A 25,705-nucleotide genomic window follows, 5' to 3' on the forward strand; every position below is an offset into this window, starting at 1 on the left:
GGAATTTAAATATGTGAATTTTGGAGGGATTCAATTCAGCCCGTCTTGGTGGGATATGCCATTTGGGGGTCAAGATTTTTAAGACATGGGTGTGCTATCTTCATGTTCTCTTGTGTTTCTGATAATCATATATATATGAAACTATGTGGTACAAGCAGAAAGGAACCTTGATTTCTGAATTACTGGATGGAGATCTGCCTCCTGCTTTGAACTGTTAAATAGGCAATAAATAAAGCTTGAATATGTTTGAGTTATTTCCATATTTTGGTTCATTTGATAAGTCAGTTTAACTCATCCTAATTAACATAACTAATTCAAACTTCATTGATATCATACCTACACAAAATCAATTTTTGCACTTAGTAACAGCAAGGATCAAGAAGAATGTTCATAACGATATTACTCAAGAAGGAAAAAAAGCTGGAAACAATCTAAAGTGCTCATCAAGCTGAGAATGGATAGATAATTGTACTTTTCTATTTTATTAAAATACTACACTGCACTGAAAATATCCCAAACATAGATATTTTAATAATCATAAATTATAGAAACGTAAAGTTGAAGGAAAAAATTTATAGAAGATAGTATATAGTTTTCTACTATTTTTATAAACATATATATTTTAACTATGCAAATATATGTGTCATAAAACAATAAAGAGTCACAAGGGCATGATAAACACATCAGTATCATGTTCTTCTCTGTAGAAGAAGGAGGAAGACTTGTTCAGGAAGTTGTATAGAAAGCTTTTGCAGTATTGGTAATATTCTGTTGATTGTGTTTTGTGATGGATTCTGTAGGTTTCATTATGATTTCTAAGTAGTACATGTGAAATATATACATATATGTATATATATACATATATATAAAACGTAATACTTCATATTATCCAATATCACATTATTTATTTCCCTAAAGAAATAAGTCCCTTATTCTTTTCTATTAACATTGTAGAGGAAGATAGATAAAATGAGACAATAAAAATAGAAGAAAAATAGAGTAGAAATTTCAAGAAATATGAATGTTGAAGATTACTTTTGAGAGGCCACTGACCCCAAGAAATATAAAGGGTTTGGAGACCAGAATCTTTCCAAAAAGTAAGAAGATTACCAGAGTCTCTTTCCTGGAGAAGCCTTTAACTGAAACTACCTGATCTTGAAGTGAGAACGTAGACTGATCAGATCGACATGGAGGATCAGTTGCGGATTTTCATGTGCTGTTGGGGAACCCAAGGCTCAATGTTGACACACCATGTCTGGTAAAAGTGAGGCATATGTGTTGAGTTAAAAGATACACCAACAGCTGGAATCACTGACTATCAAGGTAATTTTTGTTTGCAGAAAGATTTTAAAAACAGAGCCAGCTTCAGAAGCCTATCAGTTAATCAAGGTTAAGATGAGAAGATATGCATTTAGAGAAAGACAAGTTCTGACCTAAAATAACACCAAGGTATAACTAATTATTCTTTCAGTGAGAATTTCTTTAACGAAATAAATTTCAAATTTCAGCCTAACTAGTCTAAACATATGTTTACTAAATTTGGTATTATCCCAGACCAAAAAAAAAAAAAAAATCTTTAAGGCATTGTTAATAGTGTTTTATTCTACCAACTACTCTGATATAGAAGGAGATTAGAGGAGTTTGATATGTTGCACAGAAATAAAAAATTCCAGTCTATAATATTTCAAATGCATCTATTAGAGAGTGAGGCCTGTCTTCAGAGAAGAGAAATAATTATGTTATTTCATAATTTTCTTTAATATAGTAAAGCTAAGTTTTAGAAATTTAAATAATACAAATTGTGATGGCACTTTCAAATTTTAGAGTTAAAAAATAAATATGTATTCAATGGTATGTTTAATTTATGGGTCATAAAACTTGAAACATGAAAAGTTTTAAAGAAATAATGCACAAAATATGTGTCTAGAGATTAATGTAAGGCAGTAAGTGAATGATCTTGAAAGGTGGAATAATGGCTCATTTAAACTATTTTGAGGGATAGCTATTTTTCTACTATAAAACTAGCACAAGCAAATTGAATGGAAATACATACAAAATTCGAAAGATGAAAAAATAAACAAATCCTGTCACTCAACAAATGGAATTATATATTACAAGCTGGGTTTTTTTTCCTACTAGTAGTTTTACCTGCATGTTTATTATTTTTAATTTAAAAAAGAATTATGGATACATAATAGTTGTACATAGTTATGGGGTACATACATTTGTGACATTTTGATACAAGCATACAATATATTAGATCAAGTCACTTCAAGCATTTATCATTTCTTTGTGTTAGGAACATTACAGTTCAACTCTTTTAGTTATTCTGAAATATATAATAAATTATTGCTAACTATAGTCACTCTGCTGTGCTACTAAACACTAGATCTTATTTCTTCTAAACATATTTCTGTACCCATTAACATACCTCTCTTTATACACCACTCCTCATGATCCATCTCAGCCTTTGTTAAGCACCATTCTACTCTCTATCTCCAAAAGTTGATATTTTAAAACTTTTTAATGAAAACAAATTATTTTAAGTGAAATAAGTTAGGCACAAAAAGATAGCCATCATATATTCTAACTAATGTGTGAGAGTAAAACAAAAAAAAGTTTATTATTTTTAAAATTTAATTGTGCAATATTTCAGACTGCAAATAGTTTTCAAGAAAATTATTACTATATCTCAAGGACCTAATGAAGATTAACAAATAAAACATTGCAGAAAGAATTGAAGGTCTTTTTACCTCTCTCCTACAGATTTTTTTTCTTCCTCATACACACTAGACAGAATTTGGCATTCATTGTTTTGGTACTTTTTTTTGGTACTATTTTACAAAAAGCACCTGGATTAGGCTGAATGTAATCTATTTTTTTATGGTTAACATTATGTCTGTGATTTATTCAAGTTAATACACTTTGTTCTAGGTATTCATTTCAACTATTGTATGACATTCTATAATATATCAATATAAATATAAATTTAATCATTTTTTATTTGAAAATATTAATTCGAATGTGATTAGAAATTCTTTAGAAATAACACAGTGATGATTGTTTAACATTTAATAATACGGACATACTATAATATTCCTAACAATTCTTCTACTATTAGACATTTTTGTTAAGGTGCTCTCTCCAGTTTTCCTGAGAATTTAGAGTAATGTCTAGTTCATAACAGATGTTGAGTAAAACACTATTTTCAAGAATGACTTTCTAGTTTTTCATTGTTACAATTAATGGTTTCAATAGAATTATACATGGATTTTCATTCATGTGACAATTTTTATTCTACATTAGAGGGAAGTTTATTTTTAGGAAGAAATAATTATACAATTAGGTCATTTTCTTTCCTATTCTTAAACTCTAGAGGTAGAATTTCAGGATTAGATGAGATCTGTTTCACCCTAAACTTTGGAAAAGAGAAATTAGCTACTGATTTCTGGCCACCTTTTCCTTAGGCAGGTGCATGGTAAGCAATCCTTGGCTCAAAGATGCTGCCCTGTCATTCTGAAGAGACTTCATGAGATTAAATTTCAAATAGAAAAAGATGAAATTTTTTTGCCACTTTTACACAGCGCTCAGATCTTTCTATCATAGCATAAAATAAACAAGTGCCAAATTATGTTGACTTTTAAAAAATAAATTGAATAGTGTTGAAAATCTAATTTGCAAGAACAATGCCCCACCCCCCACCCCCTGCTTAACAAAACACTTTTATTTTCACTTAGGGTGGTAGGGATGAGTTGTTGCATATAAATAATTTTATTTGTCCTGGATTTCTTCTTGTAAAAAAAAAAAATCACTTCTAAAGGGAAGGGTCAAGAGGCATGATTGTTAAGCTGAACTCAATGTCGGAAGGAAGGAAGGAAGGAAGGAAGGAAGGAAGGAAGGAAGGAAGGAAGGAAGGAAGGAAGGAGAAAGAGTAAGAGAGAAAGAGGAGAAGGAAAGAAAGAAAGAAAGAAAGAAAGAAAGAAAGAAAGAAAGAAAGAAAGAAAGAAAGAAAGAAAGAAAGAAAGAAAGAAGAAAGAAAGAAAGAAAGAAAGAAAGAAAGAAAGAAAGAAAGAAAGATGGAAAGAAAGAAAGATGGAAGGAAGGGAAGGAAGGAAGGAAGAAGGAGATTGATAGATTAATGGAAAAATTTCAAGCAAGGATTACCAACGTGAATTTGCCTAGAGCAACCTGCATCTCCCTCCCTGACTCTGCAGCTCCTCACATTTTATTTCTTACAATAAATGATAGGTGAATGAGTAGCCATTTTGATTTTCATCTCAGCACTTCTCATTTTACCTTAGGACACTGTGACCTCATTGGCTATCTTTGCTATTTTTTCCTATGTTAACAAGGATAAGTTGAATATTTTCTGAATTTTATTATCACAATTCTATTTTTGACACGTGGACTTTAAAGTTACTTCAGTGATTCCTACCTCCTGGTGTTCACTTTCTGTATAAACTTCTCCACCTGAATTTCTAGCCAAAAGGCTATGGTAAAATGGTAGGAATTTTTGAGATATAATTAAGATCCAAAATAATTTTCTTCTGTTAATCAAAAAGGAAATTATTCTTGGCAGGCCAGTTTCAACCAGGCAAAGAAACTCATAAAAGGAAATGAGCCATCCCTGAGGTAAGAGTCTCTCTCTCTCTCTGATGTTGGTTTTGTAGAAGTATCTATGTCTTCAGAGGGCATATGGGGGGGGGGGGCATGTGCAAGGAACTTCAGTGGCCCCTGGGTGCTAGGAGCAGTCCTTGGCCATGAGTCAGCAAGAACACGGGATCTCAATGCAACAGTCACAACGAGATGGATTCTGTCTGTAACATAAGGACTTTGACCATAGGTTATTTTGCAGCCCTGCATCTGATGATACCACAGCCCAGTCAGCAGCTGGATTTCTGCTGGTGGGACCTGGAAGCAGAGAAGCTAGGCTGTACCACACTTCTACTCTATAGAACTGTAAGATAATAATTTGTGCTGTTTTAGGCTGAAAATTTATGGTAATTTATTGTACAGTATGTAAAACTAATACACCATTATTTTTCTTTCTGTAATATGCATCTTCATTGGTCAAATTCACATTCTGATTCAACAGATCTTTTCTGAGCTGTTGTTTTATGCCAAGTGTTATTAAGAATTTATCTCACAGTCACATAAGTCAGTAAATAGCAGAACCCAGATGGGAATTCAGGCCTTTTTATTCCTAACTCAGTGATTATTTCCTTACAATAAGCAGCTGTGGATGCACTAATCAAATTATCAAGTGTGTGATTGTCACAATATTTGAGTTATAACAGGTTAGAAATATTGTTTTATTTATTTGTACCCAATGTGAAGCTGTGCTGTTATTTATGGAATGTTAAGCTAAAAAAAAAAAAAAAAAAAAAGGAGATTAAGTAAACAATCTTCTTTGTAAATGGTCATCAATATTTGTAGAATACAAAAGCTCATTTTTTTCTTTGCATGAAGTCAAAAGAAAAGTGAGAATCATATGACAAATACACCTTCTTAAGTAGAAAGACTTTACATGATTCTCATTACAAAACTACTAATATCTAGGAGTTCTGGTTCATAACATTTCTATTTATCATCATTAACACTTTCTTATAAATTTTCTGTTATTTTTGCGAGTTTCTTCAGATTTTTTTATTTCAAGTTTTTATGGGAAGCTTGGAAAAGCTGATTTTTCAGTCAAAATTATTATAACACTTACAGCCAGAAAATAATTTGAACTATATTAATGGGGCTGCAATAAAATTAATTGAAAATTTTATGAAAAATAAAAGCATATATGGAAATTTAAAACTAGATTTTGTTTCAACATAATAGCTTTTTGAGACATGTATAATGTTATAATAAAATACTGTAAAATGAATTATTTGGATTCAATTTCCTATTTGATAGGATCTAATAATTGTATGCAATTGAATAAAAAAGTACATTATAGATTTATTTTACTTTAATTTCATTGAGAACTACATTTTAGAATGCAATAAACCAGGTCAGATACAGTGAAAATTACATCCTACAAGTGGTAACAGCAAAAATATTTACCAGAATTTACTATAGTTTTACAAGTTTTTATTAATAACAATGATGGAAGTAGAGAAGCAATGATATTAATTGTATTACTTACTTTTGCCATATTTGAAGTTTGAAAATAAATGGAATTATTCCAGGAGTGTGTTTGTTTATTTGGCTGAGGATAGTAAAATCTGTTTCATTAATTAATAAGTTGGCCCATATGTTCTGTTATTAATGATGTTGGTAGTCAAAATATTTTATTTACTAAGAGATAAATAGATAAATCTTTTATAATGATTTCTGCAAAACAAAGAAAATGAATCACGCTCAAGTTTACCATCATGCAGACTGCATTGCAACTTAATATCAACATTGCTGTTTAATTACTCAATTAGCCATAAAACCTGAATCAAGTGGGAAAATAATGGTATTTTCACCAGGATCTTTTTGAGGTTGTCCTAATAGAGAGAGAGCAAGAAAATTTGAAGTCAAGCTGCCAATCGTTAAATTTCTTTAAAATGCCTTGATACACAAATTTATAAACAGGGTGAACTAGACTGCAACAACTTTTATTTCTCTAACAACATGTATTTTTTAATCATCGTTTTCTAGTTGATATTTCTAGAATAAAAAGTTCACATATTTTTGGAATAACCTTAAGCCATTAACCTTAAATCTCAGAAAATTATTTTGAGATAAGGAGACAAAAAAATTGGTGAAATTTGATTAACTAATAATAGTGGGCAAAAACTAGTGAATTCAGACAGTCAAGGCAATTTTCCCATGTAGTAGGAAATTTTTGTTTTTTCCAGTTGCATGTTATTTTTGCCCTCTCTGTAAGTTTCTTAAGGTCAGAACTACATTTTATTCCTCATGTTTTATTCCTTTTTATCTCATTGGCAATTTAGACAATATCTGACTTTAAAATTTTTATTAAATTCTATAATTTTATAAAATTTCTCAATAAACAAATCAATTTTTATAAGAATTGTAAATCAACAAATCTATCATAATCTTTGCGAAATTCCATTGGGGGCTAAGATCATCTACTTTGTATTACTTAACTGTTTTTTGTGTGCATTGCCTCTTTAAATATGGAAGAGGTGTATTTCCTTACATTTTCTAAGTCCTTCTCTATGGTACATAACAGTCTTTACTTACTATAAAGTTTCATTTTTCTGAATTTTAAAGGATTTCCACTCCTAAGTAGATCATTAACTATTGCTTATTTTCCCAGCCAAGAAAGATTGAGCTGCCAAATCAGTAGAAACATATCCTCCAGGCTCCCGAGGGTCTATGGCAGTGGCAAAGTAATCTGAATTCCAGATTTGGCATGTCAGAAATATATTCATTAACTCTCCAGTTAACTGCCAATGTAATGGGCAAAACCAGCATCTATGCCAGTGTACCATTTCCAAAATGGTATGACAAGACTTGTTTAAGTGTTTTATGAAAAATAAAATGAGACACAGGTCATGGCACTGTAAGAAGTTTAAACTGTATTAATGTGTAACTTACTAATGTTTCATTAGCATTATGATGATTAGCAATGAAGGTAACATGCATATATGATCAAGAAAGAATCAGTTATCAAGTGAATAGTTATGTGATTATAATATTAACCTAAATCAACTAGGAACTCCATTTAAAAACATTTGTCAATTTGTTTTATATTTTACTTAACCTTAAAAGACATGGTTAGAGATAATTTGTCAAAAATATATTATCTACTATCATTGTAATATTCTCCAATATTTGGTAGAAAATGTTTCTGGTGTCCTTAAGGGTTCAGTTATTTTATTCTTGGCTAGAATTGCAAGGATACTAGTAATATATAAGTTTAGGAAATACAGATAAAATGTTTTGATTCTTTTTTGTTCATACAAGCAGTGACTCTTTAGAATATCAAAGGAAGGCATGTGAAAACAGATGTTAATATCTTCTAATGTTGGGGTTTTTGTTTATAAAGTCATTACTATAGGGTTTCACTTCATTAGAAATTAGTGGATTGCGCAATATAGAGATTAATTATCACTATGAATTCAATATGCATTGGGATAATTGCTATAATAAGATAAATTATTTTAAAATAATCCAGGAGATGAATCTTTTGATGATGCTAAAGGGAAAAATTATTAAATTATAACTGTTACAACACAGTAAGGATGACATTATTCAGGACTGTCAAGACAGACATAGGGACGACTGCAATGGGATTTTTTAGTGGGGAAGAGAATTGGGATCAACTCTGAACACAGCATGAGCAAATGAGAATTTATTTTTAAGGAGCAGTGTGGAGGGTCAGTGGATAAAAATTACTAAGAGGAAAGTATCATGGGTAAGATGGGCCCTGGCTAAACCGACCTAGCAGTATTTTTGTTGAAAACAGACCAGGGTGATCAAACATCACCTGAGAAATGGAGGAAGATCTAAAAAGTGGTTAGACATTGAGGGTGATCAGATATTAAGTGTGCGGGCTGGGGTGGAGTCTTGTTAAAGTGACTTAGCCGATTTGCTAAAACTACATTTTACAGGGGAGTGCAGAGATGGGCTTAGGAAAAGGTGCAGGGGTCTGATTAAAGTTTGGTGAAGCAAAGAATCTTTGCTGTTGGCAAACACTTACAGGAATCTGTTTAGTGTTAATGTTATTTGAAAGGAGTGATGGCTAAAACCATGGATGGGAAAGGCAGTCCTCTATAGCCTGTGAGAATCCCAGCAATTCTTGCTAATTGAATTACTCTCCAAGGTTTGTCTGTCTCCTAAAACTGGGCAGTTTCTGTAGTTAGAAGGTAACAAAATAACCCAGATGACCAAAATGTAATCACCCTGTATCTGTTCCTTTCTTGGGAAATGGGCAGACCTGCTTGTAGCTTGTTATAAGCCTGCTGCTTGGGCAAAAACTGCTGAGCCTTGGGCCTATATTTCTTACCTAAAGCAAGTCTACCATCAGCATAGCATCTATCAGAACTTGAGGAATCTCCCTGTGGATATGGGGATAGGAGAATGAGCACATCTCTGCTGAACCTCCTGATGTTTGCTGTGCTTTGAATAATAAAATTTCAGGCCTTGACCCATTAAATATCACTGTCCACCTTCCATGGGGTTATGGCAAGCTCTTATGGCAAGCCAACCTGTCTGTACTCCTAGTTATCTCCTCTGTAGTCTTGTTCTGCTTGGTCTTCCTCTAGAGGTTGGGTTCTTCCTAAACAACTCCTGGAGTTTTTTTCCCCGTGTAAAATTTCTACTATATATATATATATACATAGTATATATTTATATATATATTTCTACTATATATATATATACATAGTATATATTTATATATATTTCTACTATAATTAATTAAATCTACTATAATTAATTAAATCTACTATAATTAATTAAATCTACTATTAAAAAATTTCTACTATATATATAAATATATATTTATATTTTTGCTATCTTTTATAATTTTTATATTTTAATTATTTTCTAGTAATTACATATAGTTATCTTGCATTGAATATGTTCCATTTCAAAATTAGTTTTATAAAAATATTTACAACAAACTGTTGAAAAGTTGGTTTGTGAGTCCTATGAACATTGATTTTAATACTCATAGTAATGTTGTCAGAGAAGCCACTAGTCTCTTGAGTTAAAAGGAAAAGGTTCTGATGGTTACACAAATCATAGCATAAAGTGTGGAAATCTGTAATTTAGTCACTGTGTAATTTAGCTCTGTGATTCTGTAACACTAGGCAAAGTCAAACTTTTCTTGATCTTAGTTTTCCTTAAAGGTTGTTTACAGCTTAATGGTACATACACAAGTTTTTATGCCAACCTACCATATGGCAGGTGTTGGGTTGTGCACTGCACTGTGGGCATCAGAATGAGTAGGGCCCAGTCCAGAAATCAAGGTTTTCATGATCTATTGCATCTCTAAGAAATGCCAATGTAATAATTGTAGAACTGTATAAATACCATCAATGATACATAAGCTATTGTGTTATTTGTTTCTCCTGCTGATGTTAATCAAATGCTGATCATGTGCCTGGCAGTGTTTTAGGTGCTTAGGATCCAGTCTTCACCCACACCAACATGGCACTTCATCTCACAGAGCTTCCCATCTAATGGAGAGGGTCAGCGGTAAGACATATGACACTCCAGAGAACTTCATAAAATGAGAGAACAGAGGGCTTCAGGAGCACATAATGGAGACATCCAAATATTTGGATTTTTAATCTATTAAATGTGTTTATTATGCACCTGTCAAATATGTTTCTTCGGTTTTACCTTCTATCTATAATAGGTGATTTTGCCATAGTTTCACAAGGCAGTGGTTTGCAGTAATCAGTCGATACGTAGTTGTTCTTTCCTTTTTTAATATTACTTGTTTTATTTTGCTCTTTTCATTTTACTTTTCCTTAATAATATCTTCAGAGAGGTTTTAAAAATGTGATTTTATCACTAGGAGATAATTCTCCACAGGTTTCTTGTGCTTCTGTGTGTCTTGTAAGCAAAGGAACTAACTGCTTTGTTCTGATCTATCTTTTCAAAGATATTTGCATAACAAACAACCTTGGATAATAGAGATAGTATCCACTTCTGTATATATTTGGTACACACACACACACACACACACACACACACACACACACACAACACATATATGTATTGAACTAAAGGCACTTGAAAAACAGCAAATACAAAAAGAGCATTATAATCACTCTCTTTTCTTCCAGACAATGGGAGATAAAAACTTCCGTGGGAAATATGCCCTCCCTGTACTAGGAGAAAAAAATTCTTTGATGAGAAATCATAGGCAAGAGAATTCACAGATTTTGACAAAATAATTCTTATATTCCTTTAACCTCCCCATATAATTTAGTTACTTTTCCACAGTTTTCTCTTTGTTCCAACTAATTAAAAAGTATTTCGGTTTTGCTAATTCTTTGGGTCTTTAATTTCTTACGACAGCTCCCATGTCACATAAACATGTTAAATTTGTATGTTTTTCTTCTGTTTATCTTACGTCAAATTGATTTTTAAACTAGGCTGGGATCCTAAGAAGATGGAGGTGAGATTTGCCTCCCTTACACAAGCCTACTGCCAAGTATCAAATTCCATTCTGTAAACTTAGTGTTCTTCTTCTATTATATCACCCACTGTGTGGGCAAGTTTTACTTGATCTCTTTGCTGATGGAAATTGTAGCTTAAGAAACCAACACAAATACTAATATTCTTCCTATTAGTATTGTAGCGAGTAAAACAATAGTTTTATTTTTTGTTTCTGATAGAGATTTTAATCATTCTACTAACATCTCTGAAACTTTAACATACTAACTCATTAGTTGGCACTAAAGTAAAAATTCAGACACCGCAGAGTCCTTAACAGTCATATCAACTTCACAGCAACTTGGATGGGTTTAGAGTCCATAATACTCAGAGATCTATCATAGAAACAAAGAACAGAGTAGCACGTTGTTCTCACTCATAAGCGGACCCTGAACATTTACCATAATGCTATAAGAAAGGGATTGGCAGTAGCGGGATACTGCTGGGATGTGGGAAGGGACACAACATCAACAAGGGTACCTGATCTTAGGCAAAGTGGGGACCAAAAGGAGGCCCAAATTTTACTGGCATGATGTCCACATGTATACCTAATCTGAATTGTACCCCAAATCTTCAAAATTATATATATATGTGTATATATATATAAAGAAACACACACACACAAACCATTAAAAAAAAAAGCCACATATAAATGTGCCATAGTTTATTATGCACTGTGCAGCTAAGTAGTTTTTATGCATGAAAATATGAAAGTACCACAACAGAATCCAGAACAAGGTAGGGCATTTATGGATTTGAGGTGAGTCTTCTTTGCTTTCCTCATTTATCTCTGGAAAGAAAAAAAATTTAAATAAGTTGACATAAAATTAACTCACCATGGGAGGAAAAAAACCTCTTTCTCATCCTAATGGTAAGCTCCCTGTAGTTTGTTTGGCCTCAATATTTCTAATTCACACAGCATTAGTGATTTAGGAGTGACCAAAAGATAACTTCATCTCAGAGCCAGCAGAGAAAGTGGTTGTCTAATACTATGATCTGAATGTTTGTTTCCTTATGAAATTCATATGTTGAAACCTAACCCTAGTGTGATGGTATTAGGAAGTGAAGCCTTTGGGAGGTGATGAATTTGTGAGGGCAGAGCCCTCCTGTATGTGATTAGTATTATCACTTTCTTATAAAAGAGGCTCCAGAGAGATCCCTCCCCTCTTCCGCCTTGTGAGGATAGTGAGAAGGTGCCACCCATGAACCAAAAAGCAGGCCCTCACTAGACACCAAATTTGCCAGCACCTGGATCTTGGACTTCAAGTTCCCAAACTGTAAGAAACAAATCTCTGCTGTTTATAAGTCACACAGTCTATGATATTTTGTTATAGCAACTGAAACAGCCTAAGACATCTAACTACATTTATGAATGATGAAATAAAAAGTAGTTTAAAAAACAAAAGCAAACAAAAAACAGTCATATCAAAACTATTTGACTTTGAGAACATACAGGGGAAGTTTTTACAAGTAATATTCTCAACTATGTGGATCAAAGAAATAAAGAGGAATTAGAAAGTTAAGAAATGTAGTTCTAGAAGTTTAAAATATAAGTTACAGTTTTATTTCCTTTTTTTCCCCCAAATGCGGAGAGGACCTAACTATGCATGACATAGATCAAAAGTTTTCTTCTAATTGCATTTGTCCTTTCCATCTACTTTCACCATTGTGTTTTTTTTCTTTCTTTCTTTTTTTGAGTCAGAGTCTTACTCTGTTGCTCAGAGCCCATACTGGACAGCCATGGGCAGTCATCATAACTCACTGTAAACTATAACTCTTAAGTCCACCTCATCCTCCTGAGTAGATGGGACTACAAGCAAGCACGAAACCATGATGCCAGTCACCATTGTGTTTTATTTTCTTTCACATAGATAATAAGGACACAGGAGCAATTTGACCTTGCTCTGTGTGTGTGTGTGTGTGTGTGTGTGTGTGTGTGTGTGTGTGTGTCTGTATCTGGCCATGAGAATAAATCTATATCCTCAAACAGTTTTTTAAACCAACTGTTTTTGTTACAAATATAAATGGTTAAAAGTACTGTGAGCTTTCATAATTCCCTGGCGAGTCATCAGATTTATTGTATTTGTACAAGGGCCCACTGGGGACATGGCCCACTTGGGACATAGCCCCAGAGATTACTATACTGTTCTCATCCAAACTTCAACCAGAGTAACTTTGTCTTTCTTTATTTCACATATTGTATTTGGAAAACTATAAGAACAAACTCTTCAGATAAGAGAGATTTGCAAACCATTGTATCTTCACAATTCAAAAACTCACTTTATTGAGTGAAGCTAACATGCTTATGAGAACTTATCTATATTAATCTAATGACACTAGTAACCACATCTATATGTATATATTTCTTACATTTAGAAACTATCCCAATAAAATTCTCAACAACCTAAAATAGAATTACTTCTATTTAAAAAGCTGTCATTCCACTTCTCAGAAGAAGATATACAGGCAGCCAACATGAAAAAGTGCACAGCCTCACTAATCATCAGAGAAATGCAAATCAAAACCACATTGAGAAACCACCTAACCCCAGGAACAATGGTCATCATAATAAAACAAACAACAGATGCGGGCGAGGATGCAGAGAAAAAAGAATGCTTCTACACTGCTGGTGGGAATGCAAACTAGTGCAACCTCTTTGGAAGACAGTGTGGCGATTTCTGAAAATTGACCTTCCATATGACCCAGCGATCCCTCTATTAGGAATATATCCGGAGGAAATCAAATCATTCTACAAAAAAGATACCTGCACATATATGTTTGTTGCAGCTCTATTCATAATAGCAAAAACATGGAACCAACCATGTTGCCCGTCGAAGCTGGACTGGACAAAAAAAAAGTTATACATATACACAATGGAATATTATTCAGCCATAGCGAAGGATGAACATATGGACCTTGCAACAACTTGGATGGATTTAGAGTAAATCATACTCAGTGATCTATCACAGAAACAAAGAACAGAGTACCATATGTTTTCACTCATAAATGAAACCTGAACAATTATAATACTATAAGAAAGGGATTGGCAGTAGTGGGAAACTGTCAGAGGAGGTGTGGTGGGATTGGCAGTTGAGGGAAACTGCTGGGGGAGGGAGGGGCATACCTCAACAAGGGTACCTGCATAATCAACGTTTGTATACCTAACCCTGAATTGTACCCCACATCTTTATAATAAAAAAAAGAAAAAGAAATAAAAAATAAGTGAAAGACTGTCATTCTAAATTACAGCACTCCTTTCTGGAGGCAACTAAACTGTGGAAGCAAGAACATAAAATCTTAGTGTATTTATTCTATGTTTTTAAATATTAGTATTTTAGATCTAACAGTAAAATTTCACTGAAGGGAAAGCATTTTGGTGGAGAACTAATGCTCAAAAAATAACAATTTTATTGAGATTAATCTTTGAAGCGGAAGACAAATGAACTGCATGATTGCCTTACCTGCACTGATAAGGTTGATCTGTTTTGAGAGCTTATCAACATTTACTTTGTATTGTCAAAGGCATTCATAATTAAAATCCAATAATGTATGATTTATAAGGTTCACAACAGTTGCTTTTGCTTGTCCTATAGTTATCTTTATTCCAGTTTCATTATAAATAGATTTATCTGAAATATTATAATTTTGTTTAGTAGTTTTTTTCTAAGAAAGTAAATTTCCCACACCAATGGTAACTTATAAAGCTTGACACTTTTATTAGGTTGATGTTGATTTTGGAATATTTAGCAGCTGGTTTTTTTTGCCATCATAATTATTCAACCCTGATTTTCAACATGCATGCCAAAAATAAGAGTTTGTTAAGTGATAAATGAAAGAAGAGTTAATTTTTATTATTTACTAGAACCATGGATCTTACTATATTTTCATTTTTTCAATTATCAAAATCTCTTAAAGTACAGCAAACTCAAAATATTCAAAATCTTTCCAAAGCATGAAATTTGACAAAAACCATTAAGATTTAATATTAATTTTGGCAATCAAAATAAAAATTAAATATAGATGAATAAAACCAAAAATATATTAAAGTTATTTAGTGATCAGAAGTCCAACATGTCAAGAACTGTTCATATAAGAGACAAGTTAAATGACAAACAAAATCAGTTCTATCTATCTGATAGCTATGAGAAGCTCTACATAATCACCTAAAATCTACAGAAATTTCTCAAATGTTGAAATAAGAATCTTTTTTAAAAATGTTACCTTTTTGCTACTGGGTCTTTCTGAAACACTTTGGCTACTTTTGATGTTCCTAGACATACAAATTCTAATTTTCTTTTTTTTAAGATATGGAAATTTATACTGATTTGTTTAGTACCATCCAGCTAATTTAGAATAGGACCAAGACCAGAATCCAAAAATTTTACATTTTCCCAGTATTTTTATATAATTATATAGCAGATTTTAGCATGACAAACTATTGCCATTGACCTACATTGATTGTAACCAAGTCTGTAATCGGTCATCTCAACACTCTTTCAGTCCAACTGTTTCTAGGGATTGAGTACATAGCAAGACTAATAAATTCCACAATAATAAGTTTATTCCTTTGCTTATTTGGTTATAAAATAGTTCCTTGTTCAGGAGCAGTGATGTGTAAATTACATGATGTTGAATAAGTATAGAACAAGTTCAATTAAGGTGGTGCTAAAAAAAAAAATGGAAAAAGATTAAAAACATTTATAACCTGAATCACTATTTTAGTGAAGAATAGCTCCTCTACCCTCCTCCCCCCAGGTGATGGAAGGAATTCAATATAATTTAACTGACATCAAGAATCTTGCTGTTCCTTCTGGGAAATGATATTCTAATAGAAGTTTAGTCTTTGGTTTTAGATATTGATCATTCAACTAGACATTTCTTACTAAAGGGAAGACCTTGTCATGAATGTTTTATTAATTTCTTCTGAATTTGCATGTGGTTTATCTCACACCATTTGGCACATTTATCTTACAAGTCAATCTAGAAGTTATTTGCTGTATCTTGCTTACCAGACCCAATTTCCATATTATCAATATAGTAAGATAATGTGTTCTGAGGTATGGTGAAATAATTGAGGTTCTTGTGTACTATGACATAGAACAGAGCTGACATATTTTTGAGTTAATACAGTGAGGATATGCTGCCTTCCACAAAGTATAATAGCAAACTTTCTGAAGGTTCTTCCTAATTACTACATAGTTATAAGCATTTGCCAGATTAATGGCTCTATATCAGTTACTGAGCTTCATGCTATCTACTCCAACATGTAGACCCCAACAGAAACAGCAGCAGCAGTTGGAAGTATTTCTAATTAAGTTTACAATAATTCTTTTTTTTTTCTTGCATTTACTATTTCTTCACAAGCCCAAGTGGCATATTAAATAATGTTAAGATAGAACTCACTATTTTTTATCTTTCAAGTTATTGATGACAGAATACCTTTTGAGATTGTACTAAAGATGACATTTAATATACTTTTATCTTTTGGGGGCGATAAAATGAGATAGATGGCCAGGCTCGGTGACTCAGCCTGTAATCCCAGCATTTTGGGAGGCTGAGGCAAGTGGATTGCCTGAGTCCTGGAGTTTGAGACCCACCCGGGCAACTAGATGAGACTTCATCTCTACAATAAATAAATAAATAAATAGCCAGGTGTGGTAGCACATGCCTATAGCTCCAGCTACTTGGAAGGCTCAGGCAGAAGGATCACCAGAGCCCAGCAGGTCGAGGCTGAGGTGGCTGGGAGTGTGCCACTGTAGTCCAGTCTGGGCGACAGAGTAAGACGTCAACTCAAAAAATAATAATAATAAAAAAATGAGATAGATATTTCTACTTTTTCATTGTACTATAAGAGTCTTTTCTCCATGGGGCTGGGAATCAACACAGGGATTCTGTCAGCTACAAGTATAAATATTTCAACTACCTATTCAAAAATTGGAGAGATAACTACAGAATTTACAGAGTAGTTTTGCAGATTTACCATGCATACTTGTAGATGGATTCAGGCCAACATTCCATTTCTCAACTGACCTACATAAGCTCCCACTCTGAGTAGTGGACTGAAGTGGCCTATTGGATTATAAAAAATTAATGTCAATTCAGAGCTGGTGAATTGAGCAGGTCTGGATATTTCTCTTTCTCCAAAGTAAGCTATATTGGAAAATGTTCACTGGTCTATTTGGGGAAAGTCAGAAAGACTACTGTTATTACATATTTGTAGTTTTGTTTCTACGGTTTACCTTCAAGGGCAAGCCAGTTCCCTTGCCCTTCAAGGGCAAGCCAGTTCATTCTAGCAGCTCTAGAATCGATGTTGTAATTCACATCTGAGAATTGAATTGATTCTTCAACCTGCTGATTCCTTTAAGTGTCTTCAACCCACTTACATTTTGTCCTAGTCCAACTGTGCATAACAAAATATCTGAAACTAGTAACTTATAAAGAACAGAAATTTATTTTTCATGGTTCTGGAGACTGGGAAATCCAAGAACAAGGTGTTAGCAGAACTGTTGTCTGATGAGGGCTGCTCCTTGCTTCCAACATCGTGCCTTGTTGCTGTGTCAGAGGGGAGGAATGCTGTGTCTTTACATAGAAGAAAGGATAGAAAGGCAAAAGAAGACTCCTTTCAATCTTGAGATTTTTTGTGTGTTCATCTCACCTCTGAGGGTGGAATCATCATTGATTTAATCATTCCCAAAGGCTCTACTTCTGAAAACTATTGCATTGGGACTTCAATTCTAACATGAATTTTGGAGACAATACCATCATTCAAACCATAGAAGATTTGTTTTCATTTATTTTTTCTATTATACATATTAAGAAAAAATTTACTTTATTTCTCTTTGTTTTGGCCAGAGTTCAATCAGAGAAGAACCAATGGGTCATCTAGTGTAGAAAATGACTTACACGATTGTGGAGTATGACTAAGTAGTCTTTGTAAGGATATTTCTATACCTAATGCTGAACACTGACATACACAGAAGGGCAGGAAGAGAAGATACCAAAAAGGCTGGAAACACAGGACAAACTAAAACCCATCCTTCTTTTTTGTTGCCTCTGATCTTAGTGATGAGGGTATCCTGGAGAAAAAAGTGCCCTTTATCATAAAATTGAACATACATATACCGCATGTGACCCTGGATTCAAATAAAGAAGGTCCAAGGAGAAGAGAAAACAATAAACAATTGAAGACTTTGTTGCTGCTCTATGCCAATGAGTTGAGTCAACAGATTATCAATGCATGTTCTGCAAAATGACTATTTCATCCCTTCTATGCACCCTTATTAGAAACACAGAAAAAGGGAATACTGAGAAATATAATTCAGTTTAGTCACGTGGGCACATAGCAAAGCCGTTGCATCAATCACTCTCCTCTTGAGGAACACTATGAACAAGTATCTCTATTCAAGTCTCTGCAGGCCAGATTATTTTTATTGTTTTTCTGCAATTGTTATGGATAGTGCTAACCACACCCATCTTAAAGATACAGGTTAAGAACTCTCAGTTGACCTGTGCTACTCCACAATCCCACTACCACTACAGAAATAAAGTAAGTGAGAGGTGTAATCATGGGCCTGTCGAAGACAACCATTATAGGACTTTCTTTTTGAGGCATGTATGTGTCTTTCTCACCATTACTATAGCTCAAATCACTTATGAAAAAAAGCTATCTTCTGAACCCTACTTAATTCACTGGTGAAGGGAATATTATCTGAGTTTTTCTTGGGAACATGTTTATCCTCATTCTTCTGAAAATACCCTGGTTATTTAATTCTGGGTCAGGGAGACATGAGAGAGGCTACTTGTGGGTCTTAAAAACAATCAGCATCCCTTTGTAAGGCACCTTCCTCATTAGCATCTTTGAGCAAAGGAATACTAACATTCTCAGTCAGGGAAGAGATTTTATTCTTAAAAGCAAAGTTAAAGAAGATTTGGTGTGTGGCAAATTATCATATCTATCAGACTTTACACAATTCTCTCTTTCCACATTCAGGATTTTTCACATTTTTCTAATCAAACATACTCACTTTCACATAAGAACCCCAGAGAGATTCTGCAATTTCATTTGCATTGTAATTTTTTACTTGAAAATTTAAAAATTTGGTCTGCATTTTCTTCTTATCAGCCCCATGGCTACAGGAGATAAAATATTATTTTAGGTCAGTCATAGGAGCTCATAGAATTTTATATTTTGTTTACATATTTTAAAAAACCCTCTTCCTGTCTTTCTTTACCTTGCATGCCTTTGTTCTTTCCTCCTCTTTCTTCTACATCAGTTTTCAAAATGACTTTTATGAATTTCAAAATGGGACACACATTTAATACAATGTAGTAGAAAATTTGAAAGAGAAGTTATCAAATGATAATATCAGAAAACATATTGAATGGGGAATGAAATAGCATATTTTAATATTTTTTCACATATGTTCAATAATTCATGTATCATTTAAGTGTAAGGACAATCGTGGCATAATTTTAATTCTAAAATAGCCTCCAAGATTTCTGATCTTTGCTGCACATACCTTATATGATTTTCTCATCTTGAGTATATTCAGAACCTGTGAATTGAATGGGATATTACTCATGTTTATACAATAGTACTTGACAAAGGGGATTTTGTGGAAGTAATTAAGGTTACTAATTAGTTGACCTTGAGTAAATCGAAAGGGAGATTATATGGGTAGGCCTGACCTACATGAGCCCTTCATGTATGGGTCTGGAAGTCTGAATGAGAGGAAGTCAGACTCAAAGGAACATAGACATTCTCTTGCTGGCCTTGAGAAAACAACTGACGTCATGGAGAAGGTAGGAAAGAGCAGTCTCCCAATGCTTAGAATGCCCTCTTCTGCCCAACTGCCAGCTTTCAGTCCTATAAACAAAAGGAATTGTATTCTAACAAGTTGAATCAGTTTGACTGAAGACCTTAAGCTTCAGGTAAGAGATCTTGCTGTCAGACCATAAGCAAAAACATAACCACTCCTTACCAGTCTTCTGTCCAAAGCGAATTGGGAGATAAGAATGCTGCTTTGAGCAACATAGTGTGTGGTGATTTGGTACATAACACAGGATTACTCATACAATTAAAGCATAAGCTATAATAATAGCAAGTAATATAATATTGCTTATAAACAAGTCTAATAGAGTTATTTCTTCAGTTCATTCTATAATTGAACCATTGCCATATTAAACAATTTTAGAGGAGTCACGCTGCTCAGCACCATTTTTTATAACACATGACAGAGGCACTAACTCCAGGGTAGATATTACTTAGGATACTGAGTAGTTTTATCATTAAAAAGGACTTTAGACCAAGTTAAAAGAAAGTTTTCTATCTCCATAATCAATGTGTAAATTTCTACCCATTTTCTTCTAATTATTCCCTACTGCTTTAAATCTCTGTACTCCTAACTTTTTTCCTATTATTCCATATTTGAAATTTATTGAAAACATAATTGCATTACTAATAAACCACCTAATATCTCTTTTAGCACAGAGGACATTTTTATAACCTTAACTAAATCTTGGTTCTTCCTTTCTCTTCCTTTCTAGGATATTGAAATACTGAAAATATTTTATTACTGTTTAAAGCCTTTGTGCATCCTTTAGCTCACCTTCTCCTGCTTTTTTGTGGAAAATAGTTTTATTTATCACTCTATCCCCCCCCCATATCTTTTCTTTCATTTTTTTCTCCTATTTCAACTGACTCACTCCCTTCAGTGCATACATTACTAAAGTCTCTTTCTTTCATTCACCCTTGCCAAACTGGACCTAGTCTTGACTCTACAGTTCCCTAAATCTACTTTCTCCCTCTCCTGCTCTCCTAGAAAGTCATAAAACAGCAAATGACACACTTCATGTCCACTATTTCACACCTTAAAACCCTAGACACACTGTAGTTTGATTTATATCATTACTTCAGTTAAACTATTCTGCAAAGATCACCATTGAATATCCAATGAACAATAGCAGTTATTTTGATGGCTAATATTGCTGTAGCATTAGCAGTAATATTCACTCAGCTATAAATAGTAGATGGTATATTATTTTGGGTAAAATTGTTGCCTTAACCTTTTTGAAGATGCATCTCAACAAATGCTTCTGTGATTGCCATACCAAAGTTGGGATAGGTGGATTATAAGGGGGTTAGACAATTATTGTCTCTTACCTGGAAGTAGCATAGGTCTTTATTATTCACATTTTACTGATCAAGGCAAATGTGTTGACCATGCCTGACTCCAAAGAAAAGAGGGAGTATAAACCTCTCATTTGCCCAGGGCAAGAGGGAAGTAAATATTAGTAAAGATAGTGATGTCTGCTATTAGATATCTTTGTATCTTTTTAAAAACTAGTTTCTTCATGATAATAATTTCTGATAATTTATTTTTAATCCATTTTTGAGTTACCTTATTTTTCTTCCACTCTTTAGGCTTGCTTACTACCAATATCCCAGCTCAGATTAATACCACTTTACCCTGTATGCTTTTATGCAATAACTGCTGACTCAAAATCTGTGTTTTCAACCCAGCTATCAATTTCCCAGTCTTACACATGCATGTCTACCTGTCCACTTTTGTGTCTAACTTGACAAATAAATTAAATCAAGATATCTAAAAATTGACTTTAATTCAACTTTATTCATACTCAAATGATGTCATTTGGACATTACAATATCTTTCATAATCAAATGCAATAACCTCCTAAATCTCTCTGTTGTTTCTCGTCTTATCCTCCTTGAATTCATTTATATCATAATAGAGAGAATGATCAATCTTTAAAAAAACTGACCATGTTGCTGTCAAGAAAAAAATTTTATAATTATTTCATAGCTCCTCTTTATGTATATATTCTCAAATTTTTAAATAATTTCTTTCATGAATTAGCACTTACTGCCCCAACCAGACTCTCCTTTTCAATCCCAGGTTTACACTTTCTATTTAACCACATGAAATTGCTTGTGTTGCTTCACCAACGCTATACTATTTTTGCCACAATTATTTATTCTGTGGTCTTTTTTTCCTGAAGTGCCTCAGAGCTTTCTTTAATTAACTTCTCTTGAAACTTACCACTTCTCATACCAATCCACACCACAGGTCCTCTCTTTAATGACATCCCATGAGTTTCTCTAACAGTGAACTTTGTTTCATGGGACTATAATTCTTGAGGAGAGAGAATGTGCTTCGTCTTTGATTCTATACTGCTCATTCAGTTTGTGTTAATAGAATAGAGATAACAAATGTTTATTAACTAAATGAATATAGTGTAAGCAGAGATTTTTATTTTCAAAGTAGAATTAAAGAAACTGAGAAAGTTGCTGATAATCTTTATGATCCTTATATTCTTAAATTATCTTATCTGGCTATGGCTCTTAATAGAAAACTAATAAATAATTGGAAATCCAACCCTGAGTAGAAGATTTGAAAGAAACATCAGTATATTCTGTGGCCAGTTTTGCTCAAATAATATATTTTTTCTCTTTTTCATAAGTTGATACAGAACTTACTTGTTATTTTTCTTTCAAAGAAGAATCTTGAACATCATCTTAGGTGGCTCTTGTTTGCTTATCCTTAATATTCACTATATGATCATGACATTCTTTATATCTCCTAAAAGATTAAACATCTTTTCCATCTTCTTTATCATGTTGTAAATGCCTATAGTTCATTTCCAAATTATCACATGGCTTGGATTTCTTTAATCCATTAAAATGCCATCTCTGTTTTCAGAGTTTCCAATTCAGATTCCTCATCCACATTCTTTTTCTTCTTATCTCCCCAAATGAAAAGCTGATGCTGTATGCTTTACTCTTTAATGGGCTTGGTGTCCAGGTATCTAAAAGACTTGAGTGGAAGAATGCCGAAAGTGATATTTAAAGGTTGACTTTTCCCCAGGAGTGTGGCCTGGATCTCCTTGGTCTCAATAAGTCTGTATTAGAAATCATACGTGAGCTGATTCTTCATTACTAGGATCGTTGGAAGTAGACCAATACGAGAGAACACAAAAAACTCTTCTATTTATCTGTCTCAGTAGGGTGGTGATAGTCTCTTCTTAATCTGCAGCCTCTCAGGGAAAGAGTCCCATTTGACTCTAAAACCCTGAGGATTCTGGCCATAAAATATATTCGAACATAAAAATCTAAGTCTCGATTCGCTGGCATAATGAAATTGAAGTTTATCTGAGAGCCTCAGGAGTCAGAGAGAGAAAGATAAGATGGAAATTTTGGAACACATGGCAAGAGAAAAAAAACTGCTGGAGGAAACAGATGGACACCTGATTTGTTTTAAGCACTTAGGAAGATGCATTCAGAAATTGGATTAAATGAGAGGAAATTGAGACCAAAACCTTAGCAGGTTTAGGAAAATTAACAGGAAAAGAATAGGAGTTTCAAAGGGAGAAAAAGAGACAGATGGAGAATCAGGAATAACAAAACAATTGATTGAAGAAAATTTAGCTGGGTTGAATGAAGAACTGTGTCTTCATATTGAGAGTGCTCACTGAGTTATAGGCTACACTGATGAAAGTCCCTAATTGGACTTATCCTGATAAAATGCGTCATCTCTAAGTATAATAAAAAATATGTATAACTTTTCTTATGTAAGGACAAGTCACCAACAAAGGAAAATAAATCTAACATCTTTGCATTGCCAGCAGTTAAACACAAAATACCACTTATAAACTACAGAAAGAAGATAATTGCAGCACGAAATTTCCAAATTGACTCAAGAAATTTGCATCTCAGATGCACAAAGTTATCTAAAGATATGCAATAATTCAAAAGTGTAGTGCGTACATATCTCACCTGTTAATTATTATAAATGTATGTATATATATATATTTTAAAAGATGTTGTCTATGTATTAATTATGACACTGATTGTAATCACTCTGAACACCTCTTATAATTACAGAAGTCAAAAATGATTTGCATTCATCTTTTGTTATTGGTTTATATCAAGTATAACAATTTTAATATTTTTATCTTTCTTTAAATATGTGTATACATGGTTTTTGGCACCCTTTGTATATTGGTCTCTGTCCTCAGCCCCTCACACAAAACTTCCAAAACCTTTGTAATTTCCTTAGTGATAAGGTGTGTATAATGAAATTGAAGTTTAGCTGAGAGCCTCAGATATTTTGTCTCTGCACCAGTTCCTGATACAGAGCTTCAAAATCCCTTGGAATTTCTCAGGTATTACAGGTGTCTCTTGGTTGGCTCCTGGATGGGGACCAGCCAACAGAAATACCAAGCCATAATTATGAACTTGGCATTCTCAGCCTTGCCTTTTATTCTCTAGAGAGAGGAGGAGGACTAGAAATGGAGTTAACAATCAATCATGGCAGAGTGGTCATGACAAGACCTTCACAAAAATTCTTGAACTATGGGAATTTGAAGTGCTTTATGGTTGATGAACACATTCATGTGCCAAGAGGGTAGTGTATTCCAATTCCATGGAAACAGAAACTTCTGTACTTGGGACCTTTTCAGATGTTGCACTGTATATCGTTTCATCTGGTTATTCATCTGTATCTTTCATTATATCCCTTATCAATAAACCAGTAAACATAAGTAAAGTGTTTATCTGAGTTCTTGGAGCTGCTGTTGCAAATTATCCCAAGGAAGGAGCCACGGGAACCCTGATGATCATAAACACAGGTCACAGCCTGGGACTTGTGATTGACATCTGTAATGGAGAGCTGTCTTGTGGGACTGAATCCTTGACCTGCAGGATCTGTTGCTATCTCTAGGTAGATAATATCAGAATTGAATCGAATTAAAGGTGACTCAGCTGGTGTCCACTGGAGAATTTCTTGATGAGTGTTGGGAAAAAATCCATACACATCTTGGTGACCAGAGATGAATGTGACATTCCATGCTATGTATGCATGAGTAGGAAAAACACTCCATGGTTCAGTGTAAAATCTGGAGTATTATTTAAATACTACATAAGACTCACAGAAGCATATTATAAGAATAATTCTGGTAAAATGATATTATTTCAGTCAAATTTCCAGGTAGGCAGAAAGACTGAAAGAAAAGTCATTTGAGTTTTTCCAGACGTCTCATTCTGTGAAAGAGGTAGGAAAGTTATATTCTAAAATAAAGGAAGTAAAGGCGTAAGATAATCAGAATATTAGTGAGTGAAACAATTCCTCTCAATGAGAGAAGCAACTGTTATCTTGTAACAAATAACATTAAAATAATGTGGTAAAGATAGAAATGATAAACATTAATTCAATGGGAAAGAAATACAGTAAAAAACTCAAATTAAAACTAGTTTAAAGTGGAATGTTTAGGAATAGATAAAAGCATAGACAGAGGAATCACTGTTCTAAAATAATGACAAACTTGAAGAAAATAAGCATATTAATATCTAAATTAAAAATGAAAGAACTAAATTTATAGTTTGGTAATCTTTAATTATAATGATTTCAGTACCCAGTTCCAAAAACTAATGCATTTTTGTTAAAAGCAATTTATTTCACATTCAAGCAGACAGAAAATAGAGATTCAGATAAAGTATTTTAAATTTTCCATGAAAGGAAAAAAATACATACTACAAAATATGTGAACCTAGAAGAATCAATCAGATAAG

The 25,705-nt window shown here is 33.3% G+C and overlaps 1 long non-coding RNA gene across 1 annotated transcript; it reads right to left on the reverse strand.

The window, feature by feature from the left end:
* Nucleotides 1-11,785: 11,785 nt before the first annotated feature.
* On the reverse strand, nt 11,786-22,833 carry LOC103262381. Its single transcript, XR_504425.1, has 3 exons — nt 22,616-22,833; nt 19,638-19,673; nt 11,786-11,908 (listed from the first exon to the last, which is right to left on the reverse strand). It is a non-coding gene; the product is annotated as an uncharacterized LOC103262381 (long non-coding RNA).
* Between the last annotated feature and the right edge of the window lie 2,872 nt (nt 22,834-25,705).

Source organism: Carlito syrichta, unplaced genomic scaffold (assembly GCF_000164805.1).
Source record: "Carlito syrichta isolate Samal-C Ts95f unplaced genomic scaffold, Tarsius_syrichta-2.0.1 Scaffold304474, whole genome shotgun sequence".
Taxonomy (NCBI): Eukaryota; Metazoa; Chordata; class Mammalia; order Primates; family Tarsiidae; genus Carlito; species Carlito syrichta.